This window comes from Desmodus rotundus, chromosome 5 (assembly GCF_022682495.2).
Source record: "Desmodus rotundus isolate HL8 chromosome 5, HLdesRot8A.1, whole genome shotgun sequence".
Classification (NCBI taxonomy): Eukaryota; Metazoa; Chordata; class Mammalia; order Chiroptera; family Phyllostomidae; genus Desmodus; species Desmodus rotundus.
In genome coordinates, this window is record NC_071391.1 from 43736032 (window position 1) to 43748101 (window position 12070).

The following is a 12070-nucleotide window of genomic DNA, read 5'->3' on the forward strand; positions in this document are numbered from 1 at the left end:
TGTCCTGAGAATATTAAGAAGCCTCGCTGCTTCAACAATATTCTAAAGTTCTGATTGGCTATTTGATATTTGGCCAATTTGAAAGTCCTAGTTTAAAAATTTATTAGGCTTGGTGGGCAGATCTTATTCAGATAAATAGGAACTATGATAGGTCCACCATGGAAGTTGTTGCATATCCAGGTCGATAATATTCCTATTTATTTTTCAAAGATCCACCTGTAAACTAAATTAATCAGCATTATCAAGGAGTTTCCAATAAACCATTCCTAGGAACTAGAAAGTGGTCAGGTCAATTTGGTTTTAATAAGACATATAGAGGCCGTGCTATTAGTAAAAATTTGGAATCCAACTGTGACAATATTCAGTCAAACCCAGGAATCTTCTCAGCTGATTTCTTATTTCTGGAAGAAGAAAAAATAGGATTCCTCTTAGTCTTTCAGAGTTAATTAGTAGCCCGTCCTTACAAATCAGATAACCAAAGTATTTTACCTGCGGTAAACAGAATCAGAGCTTGTCCTTTGACATTCTGTTGTGTCCTTTTGAAAATCTAGTAATTACTGAGTGTATAAACTAAATTATCCGCATATTGGATTAGAGTGGAAGTTCTAGGAAACAACACCATCTAAGTCAGCTTTTGGTATCAAAGACAATAGGTGGGACTCTCCCACATACACCTGGCGCACCACTGTCCAAGTAAAATTGTAATCTTCCCAGCGAAAGCCAAGAGGTATGCGGTTAGAATATAGTTATTCTTATTCTTATTCTTATTTTGGCAAAGCTTCCCATGTTAACTTGAAGCGTCTCAAAGAAGCCTAACTAGTTTGAAAACTCCTTCTATAAGCAGAGAGAATAAATGCTTGAGGTATTCCGGCGTCCTTTGGAACAACTCAAAGTCGTTTCTAGGTTAAAAGTCTTTTAAAATTAAAGCTTTGGGAAGGGTTCTCAAACAAACTGAACAAAAAGACCATAGCATGAACCTTTTTGTAAATCTGGATTAAAAAATGTTAAAAGACATCAGTCAAACTTGAACCAGTTTTAATATTAAATGCTTTGTCCAGACCAGAGCATCCTGCTTAATTTATATGGGTATTTAATTTCTTTAAACCAATAAAATATTACACCCTGTAATGCCATCTGGAGGCAGAAGAAAACACACTACACATAATATACAGATGAACACACATCAATCACATCAAACCCATACACATCAAGACCATACACATGATCTGAATTGCTAATTTTTGTAGAGAAGACAAGGGCAACTTTATCCACTTATGGCTACAAACTTAAAACTTTTACAAAACTTTCACAACTTTCATATTATCCCAAACCTTCTTACCCATTCAGAAATAACTATCTTTGAACTCACTTTCTTCCTTTTCCCTCAAAAGTATTTCCATTTCATGCCTTCTATTACAAAACCATGCAACTTCTTTCCGACTCAATATAAATTTTTCACTTTTAGAAACCTCAATTTCCGATCATAACCAAAAATAAGCAACCAGCATTTCCTAAACATAGGTTCCTCTATTGGCAAATACATTCACTTCAAGAAATACTACTCTTAACAAAAACAATTATTAATCAGACAGTTATTAATAGCTCTAAATCTGTAAGGGGTTTCTGAACAAACATGCTGGGAATAGAGAAAAAAAAAATAACACCCTCCACAGCCATGGTTTCAGGGATGGCGGGGGGGCAGGGGAAGGCAATTGAGATGTACTTTGCATCTATGGCAAGTTGGCAAGTTTAATAGTTATTTTAATGTTACAGAACAGACCCGGGGTTGGAGGGTGAACAATATGCTGTTACCGAATGGACCCACCCTTGTACTCCAGGAGTCCCCCACCCTGCACTAGGTTTGCCTTGCCTGCTGCCAGGGAAAGACGTCTCTCAATGACAGAGACTGGTGAAAAGGAAAGGAATCATTTATTTAAAAGTTATACAGACTTAGAGTAGTGACTTAATGTCTTCATTAAAAATACTAAAGTCCTTTAGAATACCCATAAATGCACAGTCCTTCCATCTCCCCTTTGCCCAGTCTGGGGCACCGTATCTCAGTAAAGATGTACAAGTCCATGGTTCAGGCATCCCCTCGGTTCCAGCACTATCAGCTGTGTCACCACTACGATCTCTAGTTAATCCAAAACCATGTGGATTCTTCTCATGGACCACCAGCAAGAATCTTTTCGCCCCTTTTCTTTTAGACAAAGTCTCTCTGCTTCCTAATCCACGTGGCAAAAAGGGTGAATCCTAAAACTTCATGGTCCCAACTTTTGCCAAAGCTGCATGGTCCCAAATAGCCCCACATGGCTGCTGCACCTGGGTTTAAATCCCAGCGCCAGTCTTCCTCTGCAGCACCATTGCCAACTTTTCTCACAATCAGTTACTCCTGCCAGCATTCCCATATTCTTCCAGGTTTACTGGGTCTCCCATAGTCAGTCTGGGAAGGCATGGCCCCATGGCATGGAGCCAGTCATCTCCAAGCTCTCACACAGGTGCTGTAACCTGGGTGAGTTGCCTAGCAGCTGCATCATGGGTTGAAGTCACTCCTATCCCCCTGGCTCAAAGCATTGCCACAGCCATTGAACATATCTATGAAACCAGCTAAAGGTTATAGATATGGTAAATGACCATTCTAGAGGTTATCTGCAAAAGTGTTGCTATTTAAAACAACTCTCAATGAACATGCTCCATGCATCCAATTCCCCAGCTCAGACTTGTGGGAGTGATGACAACATATATATATTTTTTCCCTAATATTTCCTGGCAATCTTGAGTTCTGGAACCCATTACAAATCCCCATTTGGAGACTCCTTGTCTTCACCCTGTTACATTAATAGCTGTAATCATTCCTGGGGCAAGGGAGATGGGCATGAGTTTCTGAATATATCCTGGGAGCTCACAGCTCCTGCAAGAAGCAGGGAAGTGGTTCCCCTGTTACATCCCCTGCAGCAGAGGCAGAAAGGTGGGTTGCCTGAGTCACCAGGCCACACCTGCTCAGACAGATAATGGCAGCAGAGAGATTGTGAACTGCACAGAGAACTGGCAGAATGTAGCCCATTGTGAGAGGAGTTGGAAACGGGGTTATGAGGAAGTCTAATTTTGCACGCAAAAAATTAACTTAGGCACCAAAGAAAATGGCATTTTGACCATTTTAAGTTGATATTATTTCTAGTTAAATCTTCCTGTTTCTGTAAAGTACTTGAAGTCAAGTCTTTCTACCAGTGGTATTAATGATGGGCTAGAGTCTGGGAGTCTCCAACTTTGGCAGCCCAGTTTCCCACATTAATTTTAGTTTTATTGTGAAGCCTGTAGAGTCTGCACTTCAGCCTTTCTGAAAGCAATTCCAATCAAAAAGCCAAAGTTTCAAACCTGCCACTCATTCATTCCCTCCAACCTGCTTTAGCCTGGGTTCTCTCAACCCTTAAGTTTAGTTCTGAAACCAGAATAGACCTGCGTTTGTGGTGCCTGTCACATACTGAACCCAATAAGCAGAGACAGGGATTGTGTCTATGGGCACTTTACTCAGATGGCTGGTGATCTGAGAAGATGGCGGATTCATAACCAAACAGACTGTCTTAAATTCCATTCCAAAATGGCCCTTTTTATAAGGAGAACAAAGTATAGGCAAGGGGTTTGGATTTCAGGGGAAAGTTATTTGGATTAAAAAACTTCAGCATTACAGCCCTGGGTGGTGGTCTTTAGCTGTGTCCTAGGTGGTCATCTCACCCTGGAGCACAATGGCTCAGATACCATCTTGAATGGCTTGCAGTCCTCCTGAGGCAAAAAGGTGGAACTCCTTATGGTCTCCTGGAGTCAGGGTGGGTCACACCCTCAGTTCCTGGAACAACAGCTTTTACGTGGATTGATTACTAAGCTTATTTAGCTATTTGTTAAACTAAAATTTCCCAACTCTTGAGTCCCCTATCAGTTCCACCATGAGGATTTAAAAAGAAAGCTCCAGTAAAGACAAAGCCTCATACCTTAAAACGGGGAGGTCTGGAATTCCAATTGAAATTCACTCGAGTTCACCCTTTGCATAACAAGGAACCTGTGAGGCACAGTGGGCCCTTGCTGATACCTAGCAGTAAGTCCAGGTCTGCACAGTGGTCCTCAGTAGGCTTCCTTGTAATCCTGCTGCATTACACCAAGTGGACATCAATGTAAGAGGCAGTCAAACCTTAGAGAATTTGTGGTGGGTTTATTTGAGCCAAGTTGACGGCAATTGCCCAGAAGCAAAATCTCAATATATTGAGAAATATTTTTGAGAATGGCAGCTTAGCACCTTATACTTTACAGATGGAGACCTAAGTGGGGTTACATGAAATCCATTGGTGATAGATTAGGGAGGCTGGAGAAAGCCAAGTGCGGGGGTGGGTACCTCTGGGGTTGGATAAAGGGTAAAATAATAGACACACACTTTATTTAAATAGGTGGGTGAAGGATAGTTAACAGTCAACAACTAACATAAAAGTGAGGGGATTTCTGGTCTCAGCTCTGGTGTGGTGGGTGTGCCCAAGGGGTTCAAAAAAAGGGAAGTCGCCTTGACATTCCAAAGGTGTGTTATCAGAGATGCAAAAAGACAATAGACAGGTTCCAGGGCTTGAGCAGAACAAAGAGTCAGAAGAAGAAAGAGGCTGTTCCTTTTGTTTCCTGCCTGCCTGCCTGCTTGAGCTGGGATGTACATTTCTCCTGCCCTTCAATGAGGACTTACTTCGTTGACTACTCTGGTTTCAAGCTTCTGAAATCAGACGAAGTTACACCACCAGCTTTCCTGGGTCTCCAGCTTATAGACAGCAGTACCTGCAACTATGCAAAGGCCATAATCACATGGGTCAATTCCTGATAAACAATCTCTTTCATATGTATAAAGGATACATGTAATATTTGTCATGCAGGAGGTCGAGCCCAAGGATCTCGATTGCTCATTCCCATAAGCTGAAAAAACCACAAGGATGACTGGATGCAGCAGACATAGCCTTTATGACTCACATTACAGGGAGCACCAATGGTGCAAGGCAGAACTGCCCCTCCCTGAGTCCAAGACTTGTTTTAAGGGATCCCAGACAAAAGGGGCACGGGTCTTGCTCCTGATGCTAAACTACATTACCTCAGTGTTTACCTGTAAAGAGAAGGTCTAGAAGCACTCACACAGGACCAGAAACCTCTCCCAAAAGTACACAAGGAGGGGATAACAATCCATTTCCAAACCAATACTTCTGGCCCGAGGCCCCTGACCAGCCTTCCATCAAAAGGGTTTGGAGGAGCCATGTCTAGCACAATGCCACATATTGTTTCTGCTTCTCTGGAGAACCCTAACAGAATATGAAACAATTCTAAAATTGTGTATTAAATGACACAAATGAACTGTGATAATGATAATGACTCAGGTGAACAGGGCAATCTCAAAACATGTATTGGAACAGTTAAGGGTACAAGGATAATGCCGTAGAGGTGATAATGCACAAAGTCATTCTTAATCCAGTAAGAATAGGTCAGAGGAGGAGAAGCCAGAGTAAAAAATGAAAACTCTTTGACTGTATCTACCATCTGAGTTAGTCAGGGGTATAGCTGTTTCTTCAACAGAAGAAGAGGTAGTTAAATACATAAAGGGGCACCCCTACTTTAACTCTCTTTTCTCATGGGTCTTAGGATCTTATCGTCATGCCACATCTTCTGTGATCTTTTGAGATTATTAACAATCAAGCATCTCATTTTGTTGTATGAGAAGTTGTAAAGATGCCCCAGATGGAAATCCTTCTCAAGTGCTCCTCCTGCTCCTGATCTCTCAGATGAGCTCAGTTTCTGGGTGGCAGATATGGCCCAAGCAGAAGGTGGGCAAGACTAGTGATGTTTCAGGAACTGAAGTGGATCCTTGAGTGTGAACTTGGAATTACTGAAGGACTAGTAACTAGTCCTTCATACCATATAATAATATGCAAAGAAGCTCCAGAGCAGGGCAACTGTCACCCCATTGAGGCTCACAAACCCAGAGAGGACAGTGTGCTAGCAAATTATGTGAAGAGGCATGCCAAAATTCTACATCACTGCAGTTACAGGCGTTCAAAGCTCTGATTAACTAGTGACTTTCTGTGTTTTCTTTCCCACAGTATCTCTTTCATCTCTGAGCATGAGCATCTCTGGCCCGGTATAGCTCCCTGCTCTGCTGGTGTCTGCGCAGAACTGGTCCAGAAGCCTGGGCCATGGAGACTCCACAGACTCCTTCTCTAGGGTTTGCTAGGGTTTGCTTCTCTTCCCTTTGCTAGGGTTTCTCAGGAAGTCATCTCTAAACAAGGATTACTCCTCAGAATCAGAAATCATTAAGTATACCTGACTTAGAAAATGAAAATGCATAAGTGGAAAGCAACAGGGAGACTTCAAGAGGAACCCACTGTTATACTCTCACTAGTAATCTTCACACCCACACTACCTTGCACCCACAAATACAAGTTTCATGAAATCAGGTTGGGGATTTTTTTGTTGTTGTTGATTATTGACTCATACCTATTACAAGGTGTTGCATATAAGGAGTGATAAATAGGTATACAGATCTATCACTTATATATAGTTTTAACAGAATTGAGCATCTGGGTGATAAATTATGCTTCTATTATACTGTTCCTGCTGTGAACACACTGCTGTGTCACATAATGAAATTCAGGTATTCTTCTTGTATTATTAACATATCTATGATTCTCCTTGTACAAACTTTAACCAAAATATTGTTCATATCTTCTGTCTTTTTCCTTAAGGTTTTTCTCAGAATTGTGTTGTATATGACTCCTACCACATTAACCTTTACTACTACACTTAAACCACCTTAAATTTTGCTTTGCTCCAAGGTTTTCTCAAATGGGAACATGTTAAAAATCCAGAGGACGAAGGGGAAGATGTTTCATCAGGTTCCTCACTAAGCAAGAGGTGTCATGACCAGAATGAAAATGCAGAGCCTAAGGTGGGTTCACTTTCCCTGCCACACCGAACACAGTACACAGGAACGTGGAGCGTGGCAGTACCATCGGCACTGGTGAAAAACTGTGTGTGGTGAGAGCAGCATGGCAGATGCAGGTTTCCTTTGGGCCTAAATGTTCAGGTTTCTTGAGAAGACCTGACTCTTTCAGTTGAAATCTAATGCTTTATAGGAGAGTTCCAAGACATCAACCAAGGGTGAGGGGTCAGTTCAGAGATTCAAAGACAGAGGAGTAAAGTGACGGATAGTTGATCTGTGGAAGGATTGGAAACTGGGATAAGGGAGCTCATTTCTTTTGAACCTTGCAGTCAGCACCCTGTGCTGTGCTTGTCATTCCCGTGCAGTCATGCGCTGAGCTCTGCAAAACCCTCAGTTTCAATCATATAATAGACCTGAAACTACATCACTCTTAATATCTCTGCTTTAACCACCATGCTCCATATAGCCATTGTTCTCCTCTGCAAGTATGGGGCAGTGCAAAATGGTACAATCACTTTGAAGAAAATCTGGCAGTTTGTATAACAAGAGACCCTAAAATCCAGTAATTCAACTTATAGCTAATAATATGCAAAGCAAGGAAAAATAAGGTTCCATTTCCAGTAGTGGAGGTACATATTTCAACAAAACAACCACCTTAACCTGTAACTCAACATTATAAACATTGCACAAATATTAAAAAAAAAAAAAAAGCAGGGAGAAATAATGCATACTAAACCTGAAGGCACACAGAGTGAAACAAGAGAAACAAGCAATCACAATCTACAGTGAAATAGACATTTGGAAGGAAGGAACAGTATAGGAGTCATCTCCGAGTTTTCATTTTATTTTTAAAGACACATCTCAGTTGGCAGGAGGTAGAGAGTAATAACTTTGCAACATATGAACTTATTAGGTGGAAGAACAAGAACCATTTGGGGCTACCATAGCAGCTAGAAAGTGTTAGAACATCTTTGAAACAGAGATCCTGCCCCCTCACACACACACACACACACACACACACACACACACACACACAATCTCTCTTGCCTCCAATTTCATATTGTTAAGAGTATCATAATATTTCAGATACCTGGATATCAGAATTATTTTTCACTCCCCCCTTTTCCTAGTTTCCATACCCCATTTAGTTCCTTAGTCATACTGAGTCTATCATCTTGGAAATACTCTTTCTTTTCTTCACTTTCTGAGCTTCACTGTAATGCAGCAATCAACAGTGTGATGATTACAGTGGCAGGGGATGATTGAGGTAGAAGAAAGTATAGGTGATGGAAAAAATTAAAATGATTTCTAACACCTTTAATTTAAAAGAACTTTCACATATAACACATTTGGGGCCTACCCATACACAGAAGGCTTGCAATGCTCCTTGACACTGAAACACATGTCCTACTCATTTTTAAATAAAATTTGTATCTTATCATCTTTAAATTATTTTTTCATGACTATTCTACACCAGTGATTCTTAAATTCAATTCTTGGATAGTCTGAAACACAGTCACCTGGAAGACCTTTACATAAATACAGATTCCTCAGTCCTACACAAGGAGATTTTTATCCAGGAAATTTATATAGGAATTTTTAAACCTATTCCTAAAGGAAAGCAAATGCATAGACAGAACCTCAAAGTCTTGTGTCACTGTGTTTGAACAACAATGGCTGTCTACCTCAGGATACTGTGGTGAGTGGTAAAAGTAATTTGTTGGCCAGTGCTTTGTGAAAGTAAGGGGGCATAGAGATGCCAGGTAGTTAGAAGAATTTTAATGTTTTTACTTTGCCTCCATCATACAGATGTTATATATATATTAGCAAGGGGGGTTGATACTGTTAATGATGGGTATGTGTAGGGAACTGGAGTGAATTTGGGATGTTCTAAGTCATTAGAGATATAAATGTTCTCTTTAGATAGGAAATCAAATATTCTTACAGCCATTACAGCACTTCAAAACTTATCATCGGTGTCCTTTTCAACAATGTCCTGTAATATCTGAGGCTGACAACTGGTGAACTATAAATTGAATAGCACCTTTTACTTTGGGTTGGAAATCTGTCCTTTGTTGCTACTTTAGCACAATTCTAGGGAAGGGAAGGATAAAAGATTAAAACTAGTGACTCAAATAAGCGTACTTGAATTGTTGGACAGTGTTCTAGTTTTTACAGATAAGTTATAATTGGATGAAGTAGATTAATTAAGAAACATCTATATAAATGGCAGATGGAAGGTTTAAATAATTATTAGAAGTACAACACACTGAAAAGTATCATGGACTGTTTTAGCTGATTTTCAGCAGCACCTAGGTTCTGTCTTTTATTTGAGCAGATCTCTGAATATTTGACAAATGATAACCATGGTGTCACTTCACTCATCTTCACTGTGCAACTACCTTTGAGGTAATAGCTTTTCAACATGCCACAAAACGCCACCTTGACACATTATTCTCTCTTCAGTTCTTTAAGGGGATTTATTATTGTAGTAATGGCAATCATAATAGCTAGCCATTTTGTTATGCTCTCGCTTTGACCTACATATAGCCTAGAGTCATAATGCGGTACTATTATCATGATAACTTTCTAAGTATCAAAAGAGTTGACCCAAAAATCTTTTGGTCATCAAATCAGTCACATCTGATATTTAGTTTTTCTCCTCCTCTTTCTCAACCATAAGGATAAGTAACCTATTACAGCGTAAGGCAATTTTTGTGACCATTTCTCTCCCGTCTGAGCCAAAAGAAGTCTCAAGTTACACAACCAATGTTCTTCATCCTCCTAGATATGTTCCCTATGGAACAATTCTTTTCTTAGCCATGACAGACATTTAACTACTCCAGCATCATTTCTAATGCTTTAGATTTTAAGAGAAAATATGATAATACGTTACATCTGGGAGAAGAAACATAAATCTTCAAAGCTTCATATCTCCAGATTCACTAAAACACTTTCCTTGTATCTTGTATTTTGCCTGTCTTTCCCTTATCATATTTATAGTCATGTCTTCATTGCAAAAGTTATTTGTGTAATGTCTGTTGCCAGCTGCAAGTGAGCTACAAATTCCATGAGGGCAGCGACTCTGTCCACCTAATCCAGGGATACGTCCCCACACCAGGCATGGTACCTGATATAAGTTCAGTGTATATACTTCTTCTGATGTCCTGGGGACTAAGCATATGGGTATAGTCTTTAAAATATTTGTTGTAAGGGGAAAATGAAGGATTGAACATGAATGTACGTATGAGATCTGAGCCCAAGGGGTTTGTTATACTGCTATTATCATTATGTTACAGGTACTTAGAACTAATACTATGTCTTTGGCTAAATGCAAGCATGCTGCTAGAAAATTTCAATAAAGAGCCTGGGAGGTCAAAAGTATTTCATTCGAACAATTGGTTAGGTATTATTTTATTACATTTTTCTGACATTAATATCCTTGAGGACATCAAGCATGTTCATCTGACCAATTGGTCCCTCTTCAACTACCTCTGCCTAATGAAATTTATCTTCCAATGCTCAGGCAACAAACATAGGCAGGGTTTTCTCACGGGAAGTGTTTGAGGCACCTCAGAGATCTTACTAGTGTATATGTTCGCTGAGCTGAGGAAGTGCCTGTATATGAAACTGCTTCCAAGAAACGTCTGCAAAGATGTATGTGGTTTGTGGCAACTGAGGTTGCAGCTTGGAACAGCAGGAAGAAGCCTTGCTCTGTATGTTCTTGTTTTCAACATGTTTGACTATACTCTTGGAGGAATCTGAACTATGATGTGGTCAGGGCAAGTTCAGACAGCAAGTTGTTGTTAATAAGTAATTTACTGTTTTGTCCAAAAATGGCTCTTTAATAACTTTTGTTTAAAGTTTATATTTATTTATTGTTATGTTTTGTAAGCTATAATAGTTAAGTGAGGAATGGACTTGAGTTATCTTTTGCTCCCAAGTGACAAGAATCTGTTCCTTTTTAATTGATGAGATATTTATAAAAATCTTCAACAAGTTGTATTCATTTCTCATCCCTGATTAATTAAGAAGTAACTGATTTTATAAATTAATTTTTTAACACTTCTCCAAGGAAGACATACAGAGGGCCCAGAGACTTATGAAAAGATGCTCAGCATCACTAGCCATCAGAGATGCAAATTAAAACCACAATGAGATACCATCTCACACTGGCTGGAGTGGCCAACATAAACAAACCAACAAACAAATGTTGGAGAGGTTGCGGAGAAAAGGGAACCCTAGTGCACTGTTGGTGGGAATGCAGACTGGTGCAGCCACTGTGGAAAACAGTATGGAATTTCCTCAGAAAACTAAAAATAGAACTGCCCTTTGACCCAGTAATTCCGCTGCTGGGATTATACCCTAAGAACCCTGAAACACCAATCCAAAAGAACCTATGCACCCCAATGTTCATAGCAGCACAATTTACAATAGCCAAGTACTGGAAGTAACCTAAGTGCCCATCAGCAAACGAGTGGATCCAAAAACTATGGTATATTTACACAATGGAATTCTATGCAGCAGAGAGAAAGAAGGAGCTTATACCTTTTGCAACAGCATGGATGGAACTGGAGAGCATTATGCTAAGTGAAATAAGCCAGGCGGTGAGGTACAAATACCATATGATCTCACCTTTAAATGGAACATAATCAACAGAAGCAAAAAGCAAACAAAATATAACCAGAGACATTGAAGTTAAGAACAATCTAACAATAGCCAGGGAGGAGTGGGGAGGGGACAGTGAAGAGAGGGGATTACAGGAACTACTATAAAGGACACATGGACAAAATCAAGGGAGAGGGTGGAGGTGGGGGAGGGAGGTGGGTTCACCTGGGGTGGGGTGGAGGGATGGGGAGAAAAGGCATACAACTGTAATTGAATAACAATAAAAATTTTTTAAATTAATTTTTTATTTACATTCTTATGGACATACAGAGATAACCAAGACACCCCATTTCATTTATTCATTCATTATTCATTCATTCATTTTTTATTATCTCTCTGTGGATAATAAATTCATTCATTTTTTATTATCTCTTGTGTGTTAGAATACCATCTGGGTTACCAGAAAACTGTTGCTGTTGAAAATGGGTTCTTTTGTGGTGTTGTGAGAAA

At 39.8% G+C, this 12070-nt stretch overlaps 1 protein-coding gene across 3 annotated transcripts in view; it reads right to left on the bottom strand.

The window, feature by feature from the left end:
* Positions 1-12070, bottom strand: part of LOC112317586 (tripartite motif-containing protein 5) — a 56844-nt gene that overhangs the window by 18684 nt on the left and 26090 nt on the right. The gene's annotated exons all lie outside the window — the stretch shown is intronic.